Genomic DNA, 27,279 nt, shown 5'->3' with positions numbered 1-27,279 from the left:
TGATGTGGAACAAATTATGGTTTTATTAAAAGATCACACATTGAAAATATTTCATAACAGCTTAATTACTAAAATTGAAGGTGGCTATATGTGTAATTTTACCATCTCTGATTACCACCGACTGTCAAATCATTGTTACAGCATTTTTCCAGCTTGCAAGCTCCTGATAACAGCGGCTCTTTATAATAAAAAATGGATTTGTCCTCATTTATAGATAAGAACCTTCATGATGAAGCTTTGATAGAGAAACACAAGTTCTTCAGAACAAGTGAAAACATTTGAGCTGGAATTGGAAAATATTCGCTGAAGGCAAGGTATTCAGAAAAGACTAATCTGTGTATTGTAAGAGCTGGAAAAAAAAGTCATAAGGAAAGGTTAATTAGTCCATTGACTGACTGTTGTTGGCAAAGCTGTTTGGTAGGAAGAGCAACCAGAAAATGCTCTTGAATAGGATAAGGCTTCAAGGTGTTGTGCCTACTCACTCAATCATTCTGTTTTCTCCAACATTATCCGAGAGATTATCGGGCTACCTCTGGAAGAAAAAGCAGAGCAAATATTTTTAAACTTAACTTTTTAAAAATGACCTTTTCCTCATAGGTAGGGCAGGCAGCGGCATAGTGGTATTGCCGCTGGGACTAGTAATCCAGAGATCCAGAGTCATGTTCTGGGGACTCGGGTTCAAATCGCGACATGGGAGGTGATGAAATTAGAATTCAATAAAAATTAAAAGCCTAAAGGCGACCATGAAACCATTGTTGTAAAAACCCATCTGTTTCACTAATGTCCTTTGGGGAAGGAAATCTGTCATACTTACCTGGTCTGGCCTACATGTGACTCCAGATTCTCACGCAATGTAGTTGCCTTTTAAATGCCCTCAAGGATGGGCAATAAATGCTGGCTCAGCCAGTGATGCCCACATCCCCAATACCCATGAGCAAATTAAAAAGAATTCCCCTTTTGTTGGTCTGCGATGTACCTTTGGAGAGATTTTCTTTGGAAATCATTGTACATTTATATGCATGTGAAGTCAGATCATTTTCAGCTCTGGTTTCCAATGTTGTTGTGCTTTAATCAACCCACAGCCCTTCCATTTCATTACAAAACATTCTGCAATGCTGATTATTACCACAGAAAAAGGGTGAATCAAAGTCACCAGACATGAAAATGAAATTAAATGAAATGAAAATCGCTTATTGTCACAAGTAGGCTTCAAATGAAGTTACTGTGAAAAGCCCCGAGTCGCCACATTCCACCGCCTGTTCGGGGAGGCTGTTACGGGAATCGAACCGTGCTGCTGGCCTGCCTTGGCCTGCTTTCAAAGCCAGCAATTTAGCCCTGTGCTAAACAGCCCAGGTATGACACAGACCCTACAACTTAGAAGCATTATGTAGACACCAAAATGATTGAACTAGAACATCATTAACAAATGGACGTTCTCCTTTAACCCAGCATTAGCTAGAATCACTGTGCTGGTTAGGAATAAGAGATATAAATTTTGGACTTCTAGAGGAATATGCAGCCTCAAAGCTTGTCAGGGGATGAAAACTCAAAATTCCTGTGACACAATTATAAATTAATTAGTTTTCAACCTTAGGAAGTCCCTCTTTCGGGCGGTGGAGCACTTAATCTCCTAAAGCAAAGACCTTTGAAGTCTAAATGTTGATCTAGTACAAGGTCTCACCTTTCTGCTATCTGTGCTGAACACATGGTAAGCAATAATTAAATCCAGTAAACATTCATTCATTGACTATCTTTAAAATCCTGCCTTGGTCTGCAGCTAAATATTACATGTTATTGTGGAAATGTCCTACTGCACTCTTCTGACTAGAATGGTGTCTTAATTCAATTAATATTTGAGGACGAGAGAAAAGCGAATGCACAAACAATAGTTCAAATAAGCTAGAAATTAAATGTTTGATTGTATCGTATAATTGCAGACTGAAACCTCTAAAGACCAGTAAACCAATATAATTTAATCCTATTGGCATGTTACAAAAGGAGAACCCATACATAATAGTTTTAACTGGCACAGCAGGCTTTGTAATAAAAACTGATTCTTAAGTGCATTAATCCCTTTTATAACACAGGTTGTGCAAAGCCATTTTGAAACATATTTTCAGCCTGCAATCAGGCCATTTACCAGAACAGAATTTACTCTAATTAAAAAGTCCCTTGCACCTCCTCTGTTAAATCCCCAGTAGGATTTGTTTCCATCGCATTCAGTGTGTTTACAGGTTGTAGGATGAGCTGGCAGATTCTCATGTTGGCACACTGTGAACAAATTTCATTGGCATGCTGAAGGGTTTATAGTTAGAGCCCTGCTGTTTGAGCATTCCCTACAAATTGGAAAAGAAATGTTGTCAGGTAGTGGGGATGCAGTCTGCAGTCATTTTCATAGAATTTACAAAGCAGATGGAGGCCATTCAGCCCATCAGGTCTGCACCAACCCTCGGAAAGAGCATCCTTCTTAAAACCATGCCTCCACCCTATCCCCGTAACCCAGTAACCAACTAAACTTTTGGACACTAAGGGGCAATTTAGCATGCCCAATCCACCTAACCTGCACATCTTTGGACTATGGGAGGAAACCGGAGCACCCGGAGGAAACCCACGCAGCGAAGGGGCGGAAGTGAAAACTCCACACAGGCTGTCACCCGAAGCCGGAATTGAACCTGGGTCCCTGGAGCTGTGCTATCCACTGTGCCACCGTGCTGATTTTTAACTGTTCCTATTCCAGGTTTGTAATATCAGTGACAGTCCTCTTAACTGGGATGAATCACCATAGATTGGAAAACAAAGAAAGAAACCATTCAGCCCATCATGTCTGTGTAAGAGCCATCCAAGCAGCCCCAGTCCCCTCAATTAAAGCAAAATAGAGCCGGTGTGGCAGCATCCATGTAGAGAGAAACAGAGTTAACATTTCAAGTCCAAGTGCAGCTGCATGGTAGGGTATTAACCCATGACCCAAGAGCATTAAATTGGACTTCTGAAGCTCTAGCTCAGTGACATTATCACTATGCCACCATCTCCCCTAAGTTTATCCTCAACATTCATCTCTTCCATCCTTCATCGATTAACATATCCTTTGATTCCTTTCCATCTCAATTGTATAGCTTCCCATTAAATGCATCTGCTGGCCACCTAAACTATTCCGTGTGGTAGTGTGTTCCACATTCGAACCACTCTTGGGTTAAAAAGTTCCCCCTGAATTCTCAATTAGATGTTATTGTGTTCCGTGTTCTCGTTTTGCATTGAATCTACAGAACTGTTCGTGACTTAGCCAGAACTAGGACTTATTAATGTCCATGTGGGAAGGTGACAATCAGGTACAGACCAAGTTATCATAGAGCTACATTAGACTCTTCTGGAACTACCCTTATGTGCAACTGTCCTCATGTAAGCCTTACAACCTTCTGCTGGCAGCCAGATGTCCCCTGACTTATACCTGATGCCACCTGCTGGTGGGAGGTCACACTGCTGGTGGCAGGTTACACATGTAGGGCGGGATTCTTCCAACGGGAGTCTAAGTGACGACGCCGGAGTAAAAACCGGAGTGTTTAACTCCGGCGCCGGTGCCTGTTCCCAGACCCCTATTCTCCCCCCTCCGTGTGCTAACAGGGGCGTTGCGCGATTTACGGGGGCTGGGGACATGTTGCGTTGGGGACGGCGTGGAGAAGGGAGCAATCGTGTGCGGCAATCGCGGCAGTCCCACTGCGCATTCGCAGACCCGCGGCGCCCATCTGCCATTGGGATCGGTAGCTGGAGCGGCATGGGTTGCTCCTGTGCCATGCTGGCCCCCTGTAGGGGTCAGAATTGCTACTCCTGAGGCCATGTTGACGCCGTCGAGAAACGCAACGGCATTTCCGACGGCACAACACTTAGCCTCAGGATCAGAGAATCCAGCCCCAGGTGTATTGCCCAGATAATTTGTTTCACTGCCCCTGTCTGGACTGTTCTCTAGCTTCCAGACAGGAGGTTTCTTCCTGCGGGGTCGGGGGTGGGGGGGTTACCTCCTGACAGGTTTTTCTTTGCTGGGGAATTTCCTGATAGGTTTCTCTGTTCTAGGAAGCTTCCTGACAGGGGCCTCTTTTCTGGGATATCTGTTGGTGTCCCCCTATTTAGCAGGTCTTGCTGGGGGGGTTACCCTAGTTAGGGGGTCTCTGGGGGGGTCTCTTTATTTAGGGGGTCTTTGGGATCTCTTTATTTCAGGGTCTCTGAGGCGGGCCATGGGAGCATCTGATGGGGGTGGGTTTAACAGCTCTGGAATTGTGAGAGGTGGGGTTGGCCCTCGGATGGACTTTGGGGGAAACTACCTTCAGGGGATACCCCCTTGGCCCACCGCAAGGTTCACCATGTCAGGACCAGACTGGGCAATACCAATCGTAATCCACACCCATTTGATTCCCAGCCCAGAGGACTGGCGAATCATGAGGGCCCGGAGAATATGGTGCCCGGCCCATATAGCTGATGCAAATGGGACATTGAGACACGCTTGCATCCATTTGCATCTCTCCACTGACGCTTGTGGATGAACCCCAATCCTGCTGCCAGGTTCATTCACCTGAGGAAGGAGCAGTGCTCCGAAAGCTAGTGTTTGAAACAAACCTGTTGGACTTTAACCTGGTGTTGTAAGACTTATTACTGTGCTCACCCCAGTCCAACGCCGGCATCTCCACATCATAAATTGTTTGTGTAAATAGTCCCAGCACCAATCCTTGTCGAATCTCACTTTGCACACCTTTGCCAGTCTGAACAACTAGCTTTTACCCCTGTTCTCCGTCTTCGAACCTGCTTGTGATCCATTCTGTTACGTATCCCTAGTTCTTTTCTGACCGTTGTCGTGAGTCTAATGCAGTTAGATTCGTTAGGATCAATCCTGTTCAAAGTAAGAAGAGGTAAGTCATAAAACCGTACTATGTGAAGAAAAGAATACGGTCCTATCTTCTAATTAGTCCTGACTAGACTAATACTCTTTATATCTGATCTGATAAAGTGTGGAAAGACGCTTTAATTTTTAATTTAATAATCTTTATTGTCACAAGTAGGCTTACATTAACACTGCAATGAAGTTACTGTGAAAAGCCCCTCGTCGCCACATTCTGGCACCTGTTCAGGTACACGGAGGGAGAATTCAGAATGTCCAAATTACCTAACAGCACGTCTTTCGGAACTTGAGAGGAAACCGGAGCACCCGGAGGAAACCCACGCAGACACGGGGAGAACGTGCAAACTCCGCACAGACAGTGACCCAAGACGGGAATCAAACCTGGGACCCTGGCACTCTTTGAAGCAACAATGCTAACCACTGTACTACCGAAAACACCTTGATCACACACCCTCTATTTCTGGTTCAGGTTCTCTTCCCTTTTTATAGTGATATTCCTATTTATAACATTGCCAGAAGAGTGCTTAAATGGAGGGTTAGTTATTTTAGTGAAAAGTAATTACAGAAAACAATGTAACAGTTGCTTCCTACTGTGAGATTTTACTGTTATTTGATTACAAACTGCTGCCCAGTGACACACAGATAGATGGACAAGGACAGCTTAGTAATAGATCCTTTCAGGCATCTCTGTTAAGGCATAGTTAGTCACAGACAGATAGACAAGAGCATCTTAATAAGGACTCCCTATCGGAGCTCACTATTTCAGGCAGTGACTCAGAGACTGATGGACAGGAAAAGCTTATAGCAGAGGCTTTGGTGCATCATGATAATTAACTCAGGTGACACAAATGGACAGGGGTAACCTTGTAATGAACCCATATGGCTTTACTATTAGACACACAAGAAACACCAGTATGATGGGGTGGGGATAAGGTGCTAACATTTCCTTTCAAGGCTTTTCTAGAATGGGCATAATAACATAAATATATGCATTAGTTGAGGAATGGGTCCCTTCAGGCCTGGAGACGTGGTGGGATATGGCAATGCTGAGTTATCTTGGGACCTAAAAGACCCATTTTAACCCTGCTTGTCCGTTGGATGGACTTGGGCTACAATTGTTGAATAAAAAGAAATGTTCAAGAGGAAACGTGTGGTTCAGCTCCAACAACTGATGAGATGTGGACTTCATGTTTTAATCATGGGAGTTTAACGGAGCTGAAAGTCTTGCCTTTAAAATTCTTCGTAGAACAAAATGAGTAACCAGTGGTGGGATGAGATGGCAAAAGTGATTTAAGCACAGTTCTGTGCATTCCAACCTCTTCAGAAATGGATTAGCAACCAGTACCAAGAGATTATTTAAAAAGAGTTGATTGTTCCTTGTTCAAGTCATTGAATTCAGAAGTCATGCAGAATTCTGTTGTATACACAATCAAATAGTAAAGTGGATCAATCAAGGCACAAATGAGTTTGCACAAGGGAATTACTTCAAAAGATCTAACAGCAGGTTGAGAGCAAAAGTCACTCTGTTGACCTCAACTGTGTGTGTGTCTGTTACATACATATAATATATATATCCCACTATGTCTCCAATATCAAGACCTGAAAGGACTCATTCTGCAACTACTGTCATGTAGCTCACCACCACATTCACAGGGGTAATTAGTGATGAATAATAAATACTGGTCTCAATTGCTGGCAACACTCACGTCCCGTAAAATAATACATTTTTAAAGATGGGCTGGGGAAAGAGGAGTAAAATGGAATGAAAGAAAAGAATAAACACAATGTCAATGCCATTGGTAACTTGGTAATTGTAATCTATTCCTGCTCGTTTAAAATGTTGGCTCAAATTTCTGTCAGCTCAGTGATAACATTGGTGTAAATCAGAAACACCTCTCCAAATATTCCGTGCGCAGTTTGGTCCCTTGGTGCAGTTCCGAGGGACTGCAAGGGGTGGGCCATGCTATGATTGGGTGAAGCAGTAAACCTAGATCTGAACTGATTAGCTGGGCATGAAAAACCCCATTGCACTTTTGGGAAGAAGAGTGGGGAGTTTTCCCAGTTCCTTGACCAACGCTGATTCCCGAGTACATCTACAAAAGTACATTAACTGATCATTCATCTCATTGCTGGTTATGGAGCTCTTGCAGCTCACACATTGACAGCTGTGTTTAACCAATTAACAGTGATCATTGCAGTTCAATACGGTCATTCATTAGCTTTGAAAGGATATCCTAAGAATGTAAAAGCTTTCTTTAGATCTCTTCATTTTAGTTCAAATTAAGCAATTTTAACAATACATTACAGGGAATGTTTTTGCATGGTTTTAATTTAAATCAACAGGTAACTAAAATTAAATGACTTCACATTGAAAGTACATTGAATTATATTCTGTTTTAAGAACAACTTACGAGCAACAGCGGACGTATTCATTTTTGAAGGGGATGCGAGAAGCAATAGAGAATATTCACACCTTGGGAATATCTCTCACAAATGTTTACACAGAGGTTATGGAGGCGTTGGGCTCTAATTTTGAAGTTGTGTCATTTGTTCTGCTTCAACATGTCAGAGGATCAGACCTATTACACAACAGCTCGGCAAACCTAATTTGTACCGAGAGTTCTGTTCTCATACAAGTCAATGGAAGTGGTAAGGAAATGCCTGACAGTAAGGGAATGGCTACAAGGTTAGAGTCCTGCTGTCTCTCAGGATGGCACCACAATGCCCAACTCACCCTCCACCTTCTCCCCGTTCAACCGATACAAGGTGCGATGGAAATTTGGCGAGACCAGAAGTCCACCACATCACCCAGACAGAAGATAAGAATAGCTTCTCGAAGACTCCGACCGTAACCCTTTATCAAGGGGGAGCTTCAGACTGCAACATATTCTCTTATTCACCAATAGAGAAGTACATTTTATAGGCAATTTTTTCAATTTTCCCAGAAAGCGTTTTTCCCTTATTGGAGCAGAATAATGAAGTAATAAATCTAAGTGTGGGTTTCCATGGTAAAGAATAGGAAAAAGAAATTGGGGGATGGCAGTCTTTAACTAATGGGATACCACAATGATTGGGACTTGGGTCTAAGTTATTTACAGCCTACATTAATAATTTAGGTGAGGGGACTGAGTGTATAAGTAACGCTTGCAGATGATACAAAGTTAGGTGAAAGAGTAAGGGGTAAGGAGAACTAAGAAGCTGCAGAAGGATATAGACAAGTTGAGTGAATGGGTAACAGCATGGCAGATGGAATACAATTGTGAAGGAATCCACTTTGGGAGGAAAAAAACCACAAGGGGCGAAATTCTCCGTAATCGGCGCAATGTCCGCCGACCGGCGCCAAAAACGGCGCAAATCAGTCCGGCATCGCACTGCCCCAAAGGTGCGGAATCCTCCACACCTTGGGGGGGCCGAGCCCTAACCTTGAGGGGCTAGGCCCGCGCTGGACTGATTTCCGCCCCGCCAGCTGGCTGGAAAGGCCTTTGGTGCCCCGCCAGCTGGCGTCGAAATGACATTGCCTGGCGGCGCATGCGCGGGAGCGTCAGCGGCCGCTCACGGCATCCCCGCGCATGCGCAGTGGAGGGGGTATCTTCCGCCTCCGCCATGGTGGAGACCATGGCGAAGGCGGAAGGAAGAAAATACCCCCACGGCACAGGCCCGCCCGCGGATCGGTGTGCCCCGATCGCGGGCCAGGCCACCGTGGGGGCACCCCCCGGAGCCAGATCGCCCCGCGCCCCCCCAAGACCCCGGAGCCCGCCCGCACCGCCTTGTCCTGCCGGGAAGAGAGATGGTTTAATCCACGCTGGTGGGACAGGCAATCCAGCAGCGGGACTTCGGCCCATCCGGGCCGGAGAATCGCCGGGGGGGGGGCCCGCCAACCGGCGCGGCGCGATTCCCGCCCCCGCCGAATCTCCGGTGCCGGAGAATTCGGCAACCGGCGGGGGCGGGATTCACGCCAGCCCCTGGCGATTCTCCGACCCGGCGGGGGGCCGGAGAATCTCGCCCTTTTGAAAGGTGGGAGTCTGGGAAATGTAAGTATTCAGAAGGCGTTGCGTGTTTTTTCTTTATTTGTTCATGGGATGTGGGAGTCGCTGGCTGGGCCAGCTGTTGATGCCCATCCCTGAGGGCATTTAAGAATCAACCACATTGCTATGGGTCTGGAGTCACATGTAGGCCCGACCAGGTAAGGATACCAGATTTCTTCTTTCGTTTTTTTTTTTAATTTAGAGCATCAAATTATTTTTTCCAATTTAGTGTGGCCAATTCACCGAGCACATCTATGAATTGTGGGGCTGAGGCCCACGCAGACACGGGGAGAATGTGCAAACTCCACACAGACAGTGACCCGGGTGCTCAGCGCCGTAGGCAGCAGTGCTAATCACTGTGCCACCGTGCCGCACCAGGATGCCAGATTTCCTTCCCTAAAGGACATTAATGAACCCAGATGGGTTTTTATGACATTGGTTTCATTAGACTTTTAATTCCAGATCTTTTTTTAAATTCAAATTCCACCCTCTGCTCTCGCGGGATTTGAACCAGGTCCCCAGAGTATTATACTGGGGGCTGGGTTCTCCACCGGTGGGATGCTCCGTTTTGCCGGCAGCCCGAGGGTTTCCCGATGGCGTGGGGCTGGCCTACAATGGGAAACCAGCCGGCGAAATGGAACACCGCGCTGGCGTGCTGAACCAGAAATCTGGCGCGGATGGACGGAGAATCCATCCCAGTGTCTCTGGATTATTAGTCCAGTGACAATACCACTATCTTCCTCTCCTTGAATCACCAAAAAGGTAGCATACAGGTCCTGCAAACAGTGAGGCATGCAAACTGGAGTTGAAGTATGAATAAGTCTTATTACAATTGTACAGGAGAAGAAAGGTTCTCAAGAATGATTCTTCACATGAAAAGTTGGGACTGGATTTTCATGGAGTCGGGAAGATTCCGCAGACTTTTACAAATGGTGGAAGAGACCGTTCTGGAATTCCTGACCCTGTTCCCGGTGTTATGTTGGGTGTTCTGGATCACAAACAGGTCACCAACACTTGAAGTGGTGCTTGACACACGGCACCCCTCCAATTGGTATAAAAGTGTCGATCAACCAGACTTTTAAGATATTAAGAACAAAAACGATAAACATTCTTTATCTTGCATAAATGAACATCAAGCCATTGACAGAATAGCTCTAAGGAAACAAAGCTATGAACCATACAATGTGTGCGCCTGTTTTAACAAACTAATGGAAATCTGGGCTGTAGGAAAACCATGCTTAAGTGGCTGTGTTCTTAAATTTTTCCACACATTTTCATTTATACTTTCATAGGATGAGGGAGTGGCTGGCAAGACCAACTCACCCAGAATTTCCCTTGAACTGAGTGGTTTGCTAGACCATTTCAGAGAACAGTTAAGACTCAATTGCCTTTCTGTGGATCTGGAGTCACAAGTCGGCCAGATCAAGTCAGGGGGGCAGATTTCCTTTCCTGAAGGACAGTAGTGAACCAGATGAGTATTTACAACAATCGATGATAGTTGTGAGATTATTTACGAAGGCCCCGTCTTCTCAACCTTGCCCCTCGCCCGAGGCACGGTAACCCTCAGGTTAGAACATCACCAGTCAGCTCTCAAAAGGGAGAGCAACTTATGGTCCTCTGGGGCTGTGGCGACATTTAAACATTTGTTGATATTAGCTTTATATTCCAGAATTATTAACTGAATTTTGAACAAAACAACAGGGACAAAGTCCCAGAAAACCAAGGTGGTCTTTTTAACCAAATTGCCTCAGCACTCAGCAGCCCTGAGATTGACTTCAATCTGTGTCTGGGGGCCCTGGAGAGATTGAACCAAACGTTCAATAGACTGATTCGAGAGATGAGGGGGATAGACTAGGTCTATATTTCCTGCAATTCAGAAGAATAGGAGGTGACCTAATTGAAACAAACATACAGAAGGAGCTTGACTGGTAAGATGCTTAGAAAATGGTTCCGCTGGCTGAGGGTCACAGTTTAAGAATAAGGCGTTGGCCATATAGTATTGAAATGGGGGGAAATTTCTTCCCGCAAAGTTTTGTGTATCTTTGGAATTCTCAACCACAGATTGATGTTAATGTTAGGTAATATTCAAGATAGGGGCCAATAGACCTTTGGGGACAAAGGGAATTAGGGATTTGGGATAGTGCGGAAAATGGCATTGAGATCAAATATCGTACTGAATGATTTGAAGGATCAAGTGACCTATTCCAGCGACTAGTGCTTATATCGATAGAGCGTGCAAGAGGATTTGTAGCTATTGCTGTCTTTCCATAAGATTCAGGGTGCCATTGATTGCACCCCCATGTGGCAATTAAAGCACCTGCAGGAGAGCCAGGCACCTTTGTGAATCTTAATGACTACCATTTAGAATCATAGAATTTTACAGCACAGAAGAAGTCCATTCAGCGCGTCATGTCTGCTCCAGCTCCCGAAAGAGCAACCTAGCTAGTCCCATTCTCAAGCCCTATCTCCGTAGCCCTCTAAATTCGTCACTTTCAAATATATATCCAGGTCTCTTTTGAAACCTCCTGTGGAATGCACCTCCACCACTCTCCCAGGCAGCACATTCTAAACGCCAACGATTCTGAGTAAAGAAGTTTCTCATCATCTCACTCCTGGATCTCTTGCTGACTATCTTGAAATTGTAACCCCTAGTCACTGACTTACTAACTAGAGGAACCAGAATATCTTTCTTTACCCTGTCAAAATTGTTCAGAATTTTGAACACCTCAATAAGGTCACCTCTTAATCTTCTCTGCTCTAAAGAGAACACGCCCAATTTCTCCAATCTTACCTTGTGTCCACAATTCCTCATTTCTGGTATCATTCTTGTAAATCTCCTCTGCACTCTCTCCAGGGCTTTAACATCTTTCCTTAAATAAGGTGCCCAGAACTGAACACAGTGGCCGGGATTCTCCCCTACCCGGCGGGGCGGGGAATCCGGCGTAATGGAGTGGCGAGAACCACTCCAGCGTCGGGCTGCCCCAAAGGTGCGGAATTCTTCGCACCTTTAGGGGCCAAGCCCTCACCTTGAGGGGCTAGGCCCGCGGCGAAGTGATTTCCACCCTGCCGGCTGGCGGGAAAGGCCTTTGGCGCCTCGCCAGCCGGCGGCGAAAGAACTTCGCTGGGCGACGCATGCGCGGGAGCGTCAGCGGCCGTTCACGGAATCCCCGCGCACGCGCAGTGGAGGGGATCTCTTCCACCTCCGCCATAGTGAAGACCATGGCAAAGGCGGAAGAAAAAGAGTGCCCCACGGCACAGGCCCTCCCGCCGATCGGCGGGCCCCGATCGCGGGCCAGGCCACCGTGGGGGCACCCCCAGGATCCCGGAGCCCGCCCGTGCCGTCTGCTCCCGCTGGTAAGGTAGGTGGTTCAATCCACGCCGGCTGGCGAGGGTTGACAGCGGCGGGATTTTGTCCCATCGCGGGCCGGAGAATCGTCGGGGGGTGCACGCCGACCGGCAAGGCGTGATTCCCGCCCCCACCGATTCTCTGGTAGTGGAGAACTCGGGACACGGCGGGGGCGAGATTCATGCCAGCCCCTGGCGATTCTCCGACCTGGTGGGGGGTCGGAGAATCGCGCCCAGTATTCCAAATATGGGGCGAAATTCTCCCCCAACGGCGGGATGCCCGCCGACTGGCGCCAAAGCCGGCGCAAATCAGACGGGCATCGCGCCGGCAAAAAGGTGCGGAAGTCTCCGCATCTTTGGCGGCCTAGCCCCAACATTGAGGGGCTAGGCCGACGCCGGAGGGATTTCCGCCCCGCCAGCTGGCGGAAATGGCGTTTGTTGCCCCGCCAGCTGGCGCGGAAATGCGGCGCATGCGCGGGAGCGTCAGCGGCCGCTGTCAGTTTCCCCGCACATGCGCGGGAGCGTCAGCGGCCGCCGAAAGTTTCCCGCGCATGCGCAGTGGGGAGAGTCTCTTCCGCCTCCGCCATGGTGGAGGCCGTAGCGGAGGCGGAAGGGAAAGAGTGCCCCCACGGCACAGGCCCGGCCGCGGATCGGTGGGCCCCGATCGCGTGCCAGGCCACCGTGGGGGCACCCCCCGGGGTCAGATCGCCCCGCGCCCCCCCCCAGGACCCCGGAGCCCGCCCACGCTGCCTGGTCCCGCCGGTAAATACCAGGTTTGATTTACGTTGGCGGGACAGGCAATTCCTGGGCGGGACTTCGGCCCATCCGGGCCGGAGAATCCAGCGGGGGGTCCCGCCAACCGGCGCGGCTGGATTCCCGCCCCCGCCCAATCTCCGGGAGCGGAGACTTTGGCGGGGGCGGGGGCGGGATTCACGGCGGCCAACGGCCATTCTCCGACCCGGCGGGGGGTCGGAGAATGACGCCCATGGTCTGACCAATGAAATTGTAGCAGTGTAGCATCACTTCCTTGCTTTTATACTCTCTGCCTCTATTTGTTAACCCAAGGATCCTATTAGCCATCTTAGCAACTGTTTCAACTTGCCTGGTCACCTTCAGAGAATTATGCACTTGAACCCTGATGTCCTTTTGCTCCTGTACTCCCCTCAAAGTTGTACCATTGAGTCTATATTGTCTCCCCATGTTTCTTCTACCAAAATGCATTACCTCATATTTCTCTACACTAAAATTCATCAGCCAGGTGTCCATCTGGCCAACTTGCCAATGTCCCTCTGAAGTCACTCAATGTCACTCTCACAATTCACTATCTCCCTAAATTAGTATCATCTGCAAATTTAGAGATTTTGCCCTCAATACCCATCTCTAAATCATTTCTATAAATCAGAAAAAGCAAGGGTTCCAACACAGAGATCTGGGGAACACTACTTTCAACTCGTCTCCATTCTGAGAAATGCCCATCTATACCTACCCTCTGTTTCCTATCTCTTAGCCAACTTCTAGTCCATGCTGCCAAGGACCCCATCAATGCCAAACATTTCTAATTTTCTAACCAACCTGCCATGTGGCACCATATCAAATGCTTTCTGAAAGTCCAAATATACAACATTCACAGCACTATCCTTATCTACTGCCTGTGTCACCTCGTCAAAGAACTCAATTAAATTTGTCAGACGTGACTTGCCCTGACTTATTTTTCTCTAAGTCTACAATTATCTCATCCCGTTTTATGGCCTGCATCAGTTGTCCCATTATTGATGTCAAATTGGTAGATATGTAGTTTCCTGCGTTATCATTTGCCCCTTTCTGAAACCTACTCCATCACTTTTGCAATCCACCAGTCCCCCGGGACTAATCCTGTGTTCAGAGGCCTGGAAAATTTCTGCAAACAGCTCCACGATTTGCTTCATTCCTCTGTCAGCAATCTCGGCCTGGCGACTTCTCTACCTGGAGTGCTGCCAGCCATTTTAGCACCTTTTCTTTATCAATCACTGTGCAGCTCAGTTGCTCAACACCCACATTTTCAACTGGGCCATTGAACACTTGTAGTGTGCAGTCATCAGCAGCAGGTCCTCGAGGATAGTGTAAGGAATACTAGGACTTACTGTGACTCTTATATACTCTGGCACTATCAGGTTCGAAGGCTTTCAAACCCCCTTACATGATTGGATCGTTGGCTGGTGGGGGATAAAGGTATCTTCAGTGCAGCACGGCGGTGCAGTGGTTAGCACTGCTGCCTCACGGCACCACGGTCCCACGTTCGATCCCGGTTCTGGGTCACTGTCCGTGTGGAGTTTGGACATTCTTCCCGTGTTTACGTGGGTTTCGCCCCCACAACCCAAAGATGTGCAGAGTAGGTGGATTGGCCATGCTAAATTGCCCCTTAATTGGAAAAAATGAATTGGGTACTTTAAATTCATTAAAAAAAAAGGTATCTTCTGAAAAGATGGCAAATGACACCTATACCTTGTACCCCAACTGAAGGGAAGGTACATCGGGAGCCACACATCCATGGGGGCCATAATCGAGAGCATGATTAGACTGATGAAAATGAGGTTCCTTTGCCTGAACCAGTCTGGGGGATCTCTTTAATATGAACCACATGGCATCTCTCTTGTTGTTGTTGTTTGCTGTGCCCCGTACAATCTGGCTCTTTCTCAGAGAGGTCCGGTGGATTGAGAAGAAAACTGGTTTGGACAACAACAGTCGTTAATGAATGAATCCAACACAACCCTGAGGATGGACTGAGACAGCCACAGGGCCATTTGGAGGCGCTTACAAGGCAATAGGGTTGGCGAGTCAGAGAGACCAGGGAAACTATGATTCAGTCAATCTGCCAGCAAGCTTCCAAAGGCCTCATTCCGTATCATTGAAAAGCTGCGGGTACATAATTGATGAATCACATGAACCCCTCTTGACACCCTCTTGGGCTTGCACCCGTCTGAAAATTAATGATCAGACTCATTTACTATTTGAGATTGGAAGCCTACAATGTTCATACCACTCATAGCACAGGAAGAAAATATTATATCAAATATCAATTTAATGAGGTGATGTGGAACAACAAAACACAAGTTACACAACTAAATATTTCACCTACTTTTACCCTAGTGTTTAGTGTGATTTCTTAAACTGTTTACGAGTACTTTGTCATGGTGCACCCTTATCACTGGTACTTGCGATAGGGGCAGACTGTTGACTCTTGGCCTGGATGACCCTTGACGGCCATCCTTTGGTTGCTGAAGGCTGTAAGTGCCCTGACAGGGCTGGAGAGTTCTGTACAGTGACAGGAAAGTCCTCAGTCGTCACGGGTGCATCAATCAATTTTGTCATTGGCAGAGGGGCAGAGGAGCTGCTGTCATCATCAGGAATGCTCTCAGAGATGCCGCTCATCGACAAACATGAGGTTTGTTTAGGCCTCCCTGCTCACCATGGATGGACGAGCAGCTAGCAGAGACGCCAGGGCTGATGTCACTGCCAGTGTGTGGGCTTGCAGGTCTGAACACAGCCCCAGAACCGCTTGACTGAGCTGCTACATGAGAGGCACCAGTCTCTAAATGAAGGAGGCCATGGGTTCAGAGGAGAGTATGACCGCAGCACCCATGCCCTGCATGGACACCTCCATTGTATGGACCAGGGCACACATACCCTTTGGAAGCTCTGCCAGATCTCCACATACGTCCTGCTGGACATTCAGCATTTGTAACCAAATGGACAACTTCAGAGGCTTGTATTCTGCCTAGTGCTCAGCATCTTCCTGGTCTCCAATTCTGCTTCGGCTGTCTGAGTCCTAGAAACTCTTCGTCTCCAACTGCTGCTCAGACAATTGTGGTGAACTGCATCCAGTCTGCGCTATCATATGTATGGATGCACTCAACCCCGTCAAGGTGCCACTATCTCAGGTGGTGCGAGATACAGAACAAACATGTGACACTGCAGCAACTGAGGGCTCCTTCCCCTCTGATTCTCATCTGGATCGGCACTTTATCTGGACAATGATCCACAGCTGGATATAAGACAGCTTTGGGTATATATGAGCATTATGGAGGCAGACTAAATAATGGTTGCAGCATTCTGCACTTTTACATGATGCAAGTCACAAATATATTGATGCAGTATAACAGAGGAACAGTCAATATAACCTAGCATTCCTTGCCCCGAGCCCTTCATATCTGAAGCTCCCACCTAAAAGTGTATCCCCTTCGATCTTACACTCCTCAGAAACCTTCACCTTTCTCCCAACAGATATTGCCTCTTGCTTGCATGCTGACTTTAAAATATCCTACCTCCATCAGCATCAGCACTGCCAGGTTTGGAACTCCAGTACCTGTACATTTGCATACCACATAACAGTATCGGTAGAAGTGACCAGCGCACAGTCCTTGTGGAGACAGAGTCCCATCTTCACACTGAGGATACCCTCCATTGTGTTGTACAGCACTGCCACTGTGCTAAATGGGATAGGCTTCAAACAGATCTAGCAACTCAAGAGTGGGTATCCATGGGCACTGTGGGCCGTCAGCAGCAGCCGAATTGTACTCAACCACAATCTGCAACTTCATGGCCCGGCATATCCTCCACAATACCATTATCACCAAGCCATGGGATCAACCCTGGTTCAATGAAGAGTGCAGGGGAGCATGCTAGGAACAACACCAGGCGTGCTGCAAAATGAGGCGTCAACCTGTTGATGCTACAACACAGGACTAATTGTGCGCCAAACAGCATAAGCAGCAAGAAATAGACAGAGCTAAGCAAATCTACAACCAACGCATCCGATCTAAGCTCTGCAGTCCTGCCACATCAAGCCGTGAATGATGGTGGATTAACAACTCACTGGAGCAGGAGGCTCCACAAGTATCCCCATCCTCAATGATGGAGGAGCCCAGCATATAAATGCAAAAGACAAGCCTGAGGCATTCATAACAATCTTCAGCCAGAAGTGCCGTGTGGATGATCCATCTCGGTTTCCTCCGGATGTCTCCAGCATCATAGATGTCAATCTTCAGCCAATATAATTCACTCCGCATGATATCAAGAAACGGCTGAAGGCACTGGATACTGCAAAGGCTATGCGTCCCGGAGAATATTCAGGCAATAGTACTGAAGACTTGTTCTCCAGAACTTGCTGGACCCCTAGCCAAGCTGTTCCAGTTCAGCTACAACACTGGCATCTACCCGCCAATGTAGAGAATTTTCCAGGTGTATCCTGTACACAAGAAACAAGACAAATTGAACCCAGCCAATTACTGCCCTATCTGTCTACTCTCCATCATCGGTAAAGTGATGGAAGGAGTCAACAACAGTGCTATCAAATGGCACTTACTCAGCAATAACCTGCTCACAGATGCTCCGTTTGAGTTCTGCCAGGGTCACTCAGCTCCTGACCTCATTATAGCCTTGGTTCAAACATGGACACAAGTGCTGAATGCCAGAGGTGAGGTGAGAGTGACTGCCCTTGACATCAAAGCAGCATTTGACCGAGTATGGCATCAAGGAGCCCGAGCTAAACTGGAGTCAATGGCAATCAGGGGAAAACTCTCCCCTGGTTGGAGTCATACCTGACACAAAGGAAGACGGTTGCGGTGATTGGAGGTTAATCATCTCAGCTCCAGGACATCACTGCAGGAGTTCCTCAGGGTAGTGCCCTAGGCCTAACTATCTTCAGGTGCTACATCAATGAGTCCCTTCCATCATAAGTGTCAGAAGTGGGGATGTTCGCAGATGACTGCACAATGTTTAGCATCATTCGCGACTCCTCAGATAATGAAGCAGTCCATGTCTAAATGTTAATAATAATAACCTTTATTAGTGTCACAAGTAGGCTTACATTAACACTGCAATGAAGTTACTGTGAAAATCCCCTAGTCATCACACTCCGGTATCAGCAAGACCCAGACAATATCCAGGCTTGGGCTGAGAAGTAGCAAGTTATATTCGCAGCACAAGAAGGCAGCTCATCATCACCTTCTGAAGGGTAACCAGGGATGGGCAATGAATACGGCATCCACTACCTGTAAATGAATTTTAAAAAAACATTGTGCTTCCTCTTCTTCTGTAAGGCCAAGAGCACATTCATGAGTAGTGTACATGTTTGTCCCAAACATCGCTGGTGTATGTGCCCAACACATTGAGGATTTCTCCCTTCTAGTGCAGCTATTTTCTTTAACTAAACCAGAGTATGTGTTTAACCCGTTTATGGTGGACAAATGATCGCACAAGTTATTTAGTACAATAATAGTTTATTTAATATACACAAGGGGCGGGATTCTCTGATCCTGAGGCTAAGTGTTGACACCGTCGGAAACGCCTTTGCATTTCTCGACGGCGTCAACGTGAGCTCAGGATCAGCAATTCTGGCCCGTACAGGGGACCAGCACGGCGCTGGAGAGGCCCACGCCACTCCAGGTGCCGATCCCGACGTCAACTGGGTGCCGCTGGGTCCGCGCAAACGCAGTGGCGCCGACGCCAATGCACACATGCGCAGTGGCTCCCTGCTCCGCACCAGCCCCAATGCAACATGGTGTAGGGCTATAGGGGCCGGCGTGGAAGAAAGGAGGCCCCCAGCCCAAGAGGCCGACCCGCCGATTCGGTGGGCCCCGGCCACAATGGCGAACCAGGCCACAATGGAGGTCCCCCCAGGGTTGATCCCGCCCTCCCACCCCACAGGCCGCCCCGGACCCTTCCACGCCGAGGTCCCACCAGCTGAGAGCAGATTAGAACGGCGCCGGCGGGACTCGGGGTTTTTGTAACGGCCGCTCGGCCCATCCTGGGCTGAGAATCGCCGGGGGACCGCGTAGAGCGGCCCCCGACCGGTACCGCGCTGACCACGCCGGCGCCAATGGTGCCCATTCTCTGCTCTGCGGAGAATCGCGTCCCGGCGTCGGGGAGGCATGGCGCGATTCTCCGGCCTGGCCCCGGGCTGAGAGAATCCTGCCCAAGGTTATTTGATCAATCAAGCACACGTTCATGCACATTGGACTTTCAACTAATACACTTAAACGACCTTAACTTAACTTCCAGGTGACCGGCAAAGACAGAGCCTATGTGGCCTTATCTGGTTTCTGGTAGTTTGGCAGTGCTAAAGTTCTGTTGGTGATCCCTGTTCTCTGTTCTAATCTCTCTATAGATGGCTGGTGGATTCACTGTTGTTGATGGCTGTCCAAGCTACAGTCTGGAGAGAGCTTCTGAGGTTGTGCTGTGCCTTTTAACAGGCTAGGATTGCCCCTTTTGTGGGCGGTCTCTGAGTCGTTATCAATCAGTTGATCATGGCTCCATCACTCTGATTGATCAGGTCCAATCAGGGACTGCCACATCGATTTTGGGGTGGGCACTCAGTGGCCATGCCTGGAATGGTTCAGAGAGGGGGCTTGGGTGCCATTGTGACTGATAGATGATGTGATTGACAGGATCGTTCTATTGTGCCTGAGAAGACCTCTTAATGGCCTTTTTTCTGCGTCAGTTTATGCATAATCAGAGCTATAGTTTGTACATTTGCAGGCTGCAGCCTGTCTGTGTTCAAGTTGGCCAAATTTCCCAGCGTTCTTTGCAGGAGGCCATTTTAGATGACCACACGAGGCATTCCTGCCATCCTACCTCATGCTAAATAGGTCTCCTTTGCCTCTAGACACACTCACATACTACCTTCCTGTGCGACCAAACATATTTCTATTTCCACATTCATTCAAAATGTACAGTAGCTTCCTTCCCATTGAATCCTTGCAGTGTATTAGGAGGCCATTCGGCCCATCGAGACTGCACCAATCCTCTGAAAGAGCACCCTATCTAAGTCCACAATTCCTGTTCTATCCCTGTAACCCCACCTAACCTGCACGTATTTGGACACTAAGGGGCAGTTTAGCATAACCAATGAACCTAACCTGCACATTATTGGACTGTGGGAGGAAATCAGAGCACCCAAAATAAACCCACGCAGACACAGGGAAAACTCTACTCCAAGTCACCCAAGGCCAGAATCAAACCCGGGTCCCTGGCACTGTGAGGCAGCAGTGATACACACTGTGCCACTGTGTCGCCTTTTCTCACCCTTGCAGAGTGGAGAAGGTCATTCACCCTCTTCCGACACTGCACTCAGGTCCTACGCTTGAGCCCACGGCTGCTCACTATGACCGCCAGCTCTGTCCAGGTTTTCCTGGTTAGAAGTGGAGGCTGCTTCGCATCATCACCTGGCAGCAGGCGGGCCCCACAAGCAGCCATTGGAGAAACGAGGGGCCATGCACATTCACCACTAGCTTGGCTTTTTCCCCTGGTTGCCATGTCACACATTCCTCAAGACGTTGCTCCTACCTGTGCTGCAGGTTGGCAGAGACACTGAAGAGGGTCATGGGACTGCACTCAATTCCACAACTGCTCCTCCAGTTTCCTCAGAAACATTGCACACGACTGGCTGTCCTTTTAAACTCCCAACCCACTGCAAACTTAATGGAAGTGTTAAGAATTGAGGAAAATTAAGATTTAAAAAATGTAATTGAGATAAAATAAAGAAAGGGGATTAAAGGGTATTGATAAGTTCAACTGTCTGAAGGGGGGTGTTTTGATAGCATACAAGTGGGAAAAACAAGTGTTTGCCTGTATGACGAGGGGGAAACAATGGTGGATAGAAGAAGTGACTTCAAAGTGAAGATTTAAGGGAATTGGCACTTACTAGATCCACAGGGCGAGTAACATCAAAGGGAAAAAAATGATATGTCCAAAGAGATAACTGGAGAAAGTGGCACAGTGGAAGCAGCTACCATCATAGCCACCCCCAATTGTAGAAAGCAGACTCTCCCAAAAACAAGTTATTGCTAAAAGGCTGCTATTTAAAATTCAAAACTCGAACTGAGAAGATTATTTTGTCGCTGAAATTGAAGACGGCTTTCCCAATGTGAACAAATAACCTGTGGGTGATAACTATATGATGGATTTAGCTCCATAAGAGTTATATAATATTGGATGTTGTTTGGGTAAAGGGGGCATCTCAGACTTCAGGAAACATGGGTAGTTGGGAACAAGGGATAACTTCATGAGATACTGGGTGGGATTCTCCGACCCCCCGCCGGGTCAGAGAATCCCCGAGGGGTGGCGGGAAACCCGCCCTGCTGCCCCGACACTGGCTGCCGTATTCTCCAGTGCTGTTTTTCGGATGGGGTGGGATTCCCGCCACGCCGGTCAGGGGCTGTTGGCAGCGGCCCGCCCGGCGATTCTCCGGGCTCTGATGGGCCAAGCGGCCGTCCATTATTGGCCAGTCCCGCCGGCGCGAATCACTCAACTCATGCACCGGCGGGACCTGCCAGGTGAGTATGCGTGGGCAGTCCTCGGGGCGGCGCGGGGGGTATCCGACCCTGGGGGAGGCCCCACGGTGGCCTGGCCCTCGATCGGTGCCCACCGATCTGCAGGCAGGCTTGTTCTGTGGGGGCATTTCTTTCTTCCACGCTGGCCCCTGGAGGGCTCCGCCATGGCCAGCACGGGGAAGAAAAACCCCGTGCATGCGCCAAAATACGGCAACCGGTCTGTGCATGTGCAGAATCACGCTGGCCATCCCGCACATGCGCGAGATCATGCCGGCCCTTCGGTGCATGCGTGAACTCGCGCCGTCCCTTCGGCGCCGGCTGGAGTGGCACCAACCCCTCCGGCGTCCACCTAGCCCCCAAAAATGTGGAGAATTCCACACTTTCAGGGGCTGTTGACGCCAGAGTGGTTGCCGTCAGTTTTCCCGTCAGTGTGGGAACTTAATCCCCAGAAGGGTGAATCCCGGCCATTGTGTGCGTCGATAGTCATCAGTGTAGTTAAGTGTACTGTTGACGTGCATTATTGCCCTTCTTGCCATGTGTTTTTCGGATACCTTCGCATTTAACATCAGGGGGATTCTTAACCCCAATCTCCCGCCAACCCCCCCCTCCCCCCCCCCCCCCCCCCCCACCCCATTACTTACAGACAGCTAGTGCTAGCTCACGCAGTGAAGGCCTTTCTCACTAGCCTGCCACTAATTGGACGGCAATCATGTGATTGCTGTTGGCAGCAGGTGTTGGGCGGGGCGGGCATTACATGCACTTCTGGGCATGCCGATCTGGTACGCACATCGAGTATAATATTATTTTCCAGGATGTTCCAAAAAGCCATTATCTCTAATTGACCCCAGTGTTTGTATTCACTGGAATTGGTCTTTGTATTCTGAAAGAGAAAGGACATCTTCAAACAAATGTCCAGACTTGTGTCAAAAATATATTGTGCCTTACGCAATAAAATGCTGTTATCCTTATTAAGCAGTATTTTCTTTAACTTACCGTGAGGAATGTCTCAGATAGCTCACTATACTGCAGAACAAAGTAATAAGCAAGTAGTATGAATGAACAGGAGTTGAAGAGAATTATTTTCTCTCAGGGACATTTACTTTTCCAAAGATCCATCTGTAACTCTGGGAGTTTCCCTGGAAAAGTAATAATGCCTCTAAGGCATCTTCAATATTGTAATAATGTTACATTACTAAAATATGGCATTTTAAAACAATGAAGAAAAATAGAAAGCATTAATAATTTATGAGAAATCATTTTCTCATATTCTGTTTTGTCAATATTCAATAATTGATGGTTGATTATTTTAACTTGTACTTCATATCATTTCTTATTTTTGCTGTGTGATGACAAATGATTACCTTCCCTACTCAGTGACCATTGCAATGTGATCCATCGTATAGCTGTGATTAACATGAACAAAATATGGTCATAGTCAGCAATACTGAAATTTGTTCTCTTTACACCATTACTGTAACAGATCAAAACCTTTGATTTGTTTTCATGTGATAGCTTACAGTCTGAGCATTTGATGAGAATATTCAATTGTGACCCAAAGAATTGAGCGCTGCTAAAGTAAGCTATTTTAACCTCAGGCATAAAATTCAAGAAAGTAAACAATACACTCTTTGCGAAATATTACCACAAAGTTGCAATGACGCCTCAGGGTATCTATACTGGCACCTTCTTAACAATGTCCATCACTAAGCATGTTTTATCACCCTCTTTTCTCACTATGCTCTCAACCTTCCTGCCTGAAAATACCAATTGCTTTCTGGGTTTGATTCTACAGGTGTCACTCACCCACCCTTACCTTACCACATGGTTATTATTCACAGCTGATTGTTAGTGAATGCCAGCAGGCTTTTCCACCATATTGGGCCTCACAGCTGAATCTGACATGTCTGCATCCAATGCCTACATCATGTATGGCGATCAGGTGAAGGGTTTCCAATTACACACTGTCACATAGCCAAAGTGAAAGTAAAGCTTAAAAATAGGTACCTAGCTCCCCCCCCCCCCAATTTGCCTTTGTCTGAAAATTGTTACACTTTAGTTCATGCAATCTGAATGGTATTTTGCTGGAGTAGCTGTATAATAATTTGAAATTCCCAATACTGACTTCTCACTGCCCACCAGTTATGCCATTTTAATATCATTAGTAAACCAATATGTTAAGTGCTGGATTTAACCTTCAACCCTCTCAGATTAGTTATCCTTGTGATCCAACTCTGAACTACATTTCTCACAATTAAAACATTAATCTTTTGCATGAGCCTTACACTAGATTAACAATTTACCTTAAATGGTCAGAGAATGCTCGCAGGGAAGGTTATCTTTCCCAGATATTAAATAATTTCTGAATATATTTGGCAATACTTCCACCTCTGTGTAATTACTCATTATCAGCCCAATACTTTGACAAAATTACAGGAAAATGATTTTGATATTAAAGACATCTAGTTACCATAATATGTTAGATCATGACTGTCTTTGATTAAACTTTAGAGGACATGACACTGGCAACATCTTACTGTTGACGACAATAATGTTAGGGCATCAATATTCATTGATGATCGCCAGAATGTTAAAGGTCATCTCAACATTTATATTGATGTTAACACGGGGAGGCGGTGGCGCAGTGGTCACTGAACTAGTAATCCAGAGATCAAGGGCAAAGCTTTGGAGAACCGTGTTTGAATCCCATCAATAAAAATCTGCAATTAAAGGGCTTAATGAAAACCGTGAAATCATTGCCGTAAAAACCCATCTAAAAGTAACAATAATAATAATCTTTATTATTGCCACACGTAGGCTTACATTAACACTGCACTGAAGTTACTGTGAAAATCCCCTAGCCGCCACATTCCGACGCGCCTGTTTGGGTACACAGAGGGAGAATTCAGAATGTCCAATTCACCTAATAAGCACATCATTCGGCACTTGCGGGATGAAACGAGAGCACCCGGAGGAAACTCAGGCAGACGGGGGGGACAACATGCAGACTCCGCACAGAAAGTGACCCAAGCGAGAATCGAACCTGGGACCCTGAGCTGTGAAGCAACAGTGCTAACCACTGTGCTCCGTGCCGCCCGTCTGGTTCACTAATGCCCTTGCGGGCTGAAACTCTGGCCTACATGTGATTTTAGATCCATAGCAATGTGGTTACTCTTAAATGCCTTCAAAAATGTCCGAGCAAGCCACGCAGTTCGAGGCCAATTACGAACGCCCATATCCCATGAATGAATTTTTAAAAATTGTCACAATTAAATTTTAATATTGGGAAATGTCTTTTCTGCAACCGCACCTGTAACTGTTGTGTGGGAATTACAGCCTGCACCCAGTGTCTCAATCTGTACTGTAGGTATTGTCAATCTGATATGGCAGGATAGAATTTTGATGCTTTGGTTTCATACTTCAGTCATAAAAATGTACATATGTTGTGTCCCATTTCAAATCCAGTGGGATTAAATTTTTTCTGTGATTTTGAATTTCTGAATTTCAATCATCCGAATCCAAATGAGGTCTTTCTGAACCTTCTTGACAGCTGACTTCAAAACTATTCGCAGTCATTCAGTCATGTCAGAGAAAAACATGCTGCAAAAGTACCCACTGGTCTTATGTGAATATGCAAAATTATTATGAGAAATGTTCTAAGTTGGCAAGCATAGAGGAGAAACTGGTCATTGTTAACCAGATGAAAAAAGAAATATTGGTAAATTATAGAAAAAGGTGTAAGCAAGAGGTGCACAAAGTGAATTAAATTCTTCCAAATTAATACTATGAACTTTGCAAATAAGTGCATGAAGCTAACAAAACTATTGACATCTCAGGAACATTGCTGCAAGTCGAAGATGACCAAGGGACGGAACTGAGAGGACAAAAGCAAAATATCGCAGAAGCTGGAAATCTGAAATAAACACTGGAAATGCTAGAAATACTCAGCGGGTCTGGCATTTTCTGTTGCGAGAGAGATAGAGGGAGTGATCTACTGGCTGCGTTGCACCAGAATGGGAGCGCAACGCGGCCAGTAGATGCCAGGAGAGGCCTCCCTCGGCTTCCCGACAGCCAGACCCACAATTGAGGCAGGATCGAGTCTGGCACGCCTAAGTAGGTTTAAAACCTGCTTCGGCATGGCATGCCGACCCAGGATCCAGCAGGCTCCCAGCATCAACCAGCCTCCCCAGGGAGACTCCAACTGGGTGCCATTCAGTACTGGTCCACACAAATGGACAAATGAAAGGAGAGTGGAGGGGGTTATGAAGGGGGGGGGGGTGTAGGGGGTGAAGGCCAATTGGAAGGTTGGGGGGTGAAGGGTGTGTGTCCTGGAAGGGGGGGCTTGAAAGGGGACATGGGAAGGCCCGAAAAGAGAGGTCCCTCAGCGACCCCATAGCAGGGTGTTATCACTTTGGGGAGTGAGGGGCAATCCCCATGTATATCGGAAGTGACATTGCCCATGGGTGGGGGTATGGGGGACCCACAACCCTCTTACAGTTTGGGACACCCTTTCAAAATGGCAGCCCAAGTTCTGAGGAGCTGGTCTGGCCAGTGAGCTCAGCTCCCCAGTGATGACAATAATTCTAATTGTGGGTTTGACCAGAGAGAAACTCCCCAGGGCCCCAAAAGGATACAGGAAGAAGTCTTACAACACCACGTTAAAGTCCAACAGGTTATTTTCAAATCAATAGCTTTCGGAGCGCAGCTCCTTCATCAGGTGAGTGAAAAGATGGGTTTCCCAAACACATATGTAGACAAAGTCTAGGATGCAAGATGATACAAATGATACAAGATGGACAGCACGGTAGCATAGTGGTTAGCACTATGCTTTCACAGCACCAGGGTCCCAGGTTTGATTCCTGCTTGGGTCACTGTCTGTGCGGAGTCTGCACGTTCTCCCCGTGTCTGCATGGGTTTCCTCTGGGTGCTCCGGTTTCCTCCCACGGCCCAAAGATGTGCAGATTAGGTGGATTGGCCATGCCAAATTGCCCTTAGGTTAGATGGGGTTGCAGGTTTATGGGGATAGGGTGGAGGTGTGGGCTTAAGTAGGGTGCTCTTTCCAAGTGCCTGTGCAGACACGATGGGCCGAATGGCTCCTTCAGCACTGAATGCGATGCTTTGCAGCTATTTAAGTCTTCGCAGGTCCAGACCATGCGACTGGAGAGAGGGATAATCAGAGGTTAAAGAGATGTGAATTGTCCCAAGCCAGGAGAGTTGGTAGGATTTTGCAAGCCCAGACCAAATGGTGCAGTGAGATATGAATCCAAGGTCCCGGTTGAGGTTGTACTTATGCGTACGGAACTTGGCTATCAGTTTCTGCTCGGCGATTCTGTGTTGTCATGCGCCCTGAAGGCTGCCTCGGAGAACGCTTACCCGAAGATCAGAAATCAGAGGCTGAATGCCCTTGACTGCAAAAGTGTTTCCCAACTGGAAGGGAACATTCCTGCCTGGTGATTGTCGCGCAATGCCTGTTCATCCGTTGTCGCAGCATCTGCATGGTCTCACCAATGTATCATGCCTCGAGACATCCTTTCCTGCAGTGTATGAGATAGACAATGTTGGCACGAGTATGTACCGCATACCTGATGGGTGGTGTTCTCATGTGTAATGGTGGTATCCATGTTGATGATCTGGCACATCTTGCAGAGGATGCCATCGCAGGGTTGTGTGGTGTTGTGGCCGCTGTTCTGGTTGGTATGGCAACTGCTCGGCCCAAGAC

At 47.4% G+C, this 27,279-nt stretch overlaps 1 long non-coding RNA gene across 1 annotated transcript; it reads right to left on the bottom strand.

The window, feature by feature from the left end:
• On the bottom strand, nt 1-27,279 carry LOC140427277 (uncharacterized). The gene is made up of 4 exons (XR_011948429.1): nt 27,143-27,279; nt 4,652-4,876; nt 483-532; nt 1-349 (listed from the first exon to the last, which is right to left on the bottom strand). It is a non-coding gene; the product is annotated as an uncharacterized lncRNA (long non-coding RNA).

The sequence above is a fragment of the Scyliorhinus torazame genome, chromosome 7 (genome assembly GCF_047496885.1).
Source record: "Scyliorhinus torazame isolate Kashiwa2021f chromosome 7, sScyTor2.1, whole genome shotgun sequence".
NCBI lineage: Eukaryota > Metazoa > Chordata > Chondrichthyes > Carcharhiniformes > Scyliorhinidae > Scyliorhinus > Scyliorhinus torazame.
The sequence above is the reverse complement of the archived record's forward strand: the minus strand, read 5'-3'. Positions and strand labels throughout refer to the sequence as shown.